This window comes from Oncorhynchus tshawytscha, linkage group LG02 (genome assembly GCF_018296145.1).
Source record: "Oncorhynchus tshawytscha isolate Ot180627B linkage group LG02, Otsh_v2.0, whole genome shotgun sequence".
NCBI classification, from domain to species: Eukaryota; Metazoa; Chordata; class Actinopteri; order Salmoniformes; family Salmonidae; genus Oncorhynchus; species Oncorhynchus tshawytscha.
The window spans coordinates 36,907,766-36,908,212 of record NC_056430.1 but is presented as its reverse complement, the minus strand read 5'-3'; the positions used below and the strand labels follow the sequence as shown (position 1 = coordinate 36,908,212).

Below are 447 nucleotides of genomic sequence, written 5' to 3'. Positions count from 1 at the left end.
GTGTAGTAGAGTTCAGTTCATCAGTCAGAAGTCCCTCTCAGAGCGAAGATAAAGCACAGCCTGTTGCATTCTGCCTTCTTCTCCCTTTTCTCTCTCTCTCACTCTCTCTCTCTCTCTCTCTTGCTCTCTCTCACTCTCTATCCCTCTCTCTCTTTCCCTTGATCGCTCACTCACTCACTCTCTTCTTGCTCCCTCTCTCTCCCCTACTGAAATCATTATGCACTTTGATTTACAAACCCTCCCTGTCACGTGATCCAACACTTCAAATATACAGTGCATTTTTTTACAAGCCACAGAATGCCTGAAGGAATGGAAAATAGAGTCCAGAAAGCTTAGGTTTCAGCTTCTCAGCCCCCCTCCTCTCTCTTTCCTTCTCTCTCTCTCTCTCTTTCTTTGTCTCTCACTCTCTCCCTTCACTCTTCGTCCCAAACCTTTGGTCTGTCACCT

The 447-nt window shown here is 46.3% G+C and overlaps 1 protein-coding gene across 2 annotated transcripts in view; it reads right to left on the bottom strand.

Annotated features, from left to right (window-relative positions):
* Positions 1 to 171, bottom strand: part of LOC112216732 (retinoic acid receptor gamma-A-like) — a 68,994-nt gene extending 68,823 nt beyond the window's left edge. For both annotated transcript variants that reach the window (XM_042297614.1, XM_042297627.1), the window contains exon 1: positions 1 to 171. This exon is cut by the window's left edge and continues 62 nt beyond it. The gene's annotated coding sequence lies outside the window, so the exon portion shown is untranslated.
* Positions 172 to 447: the final 276 nt, after the last annotated feature.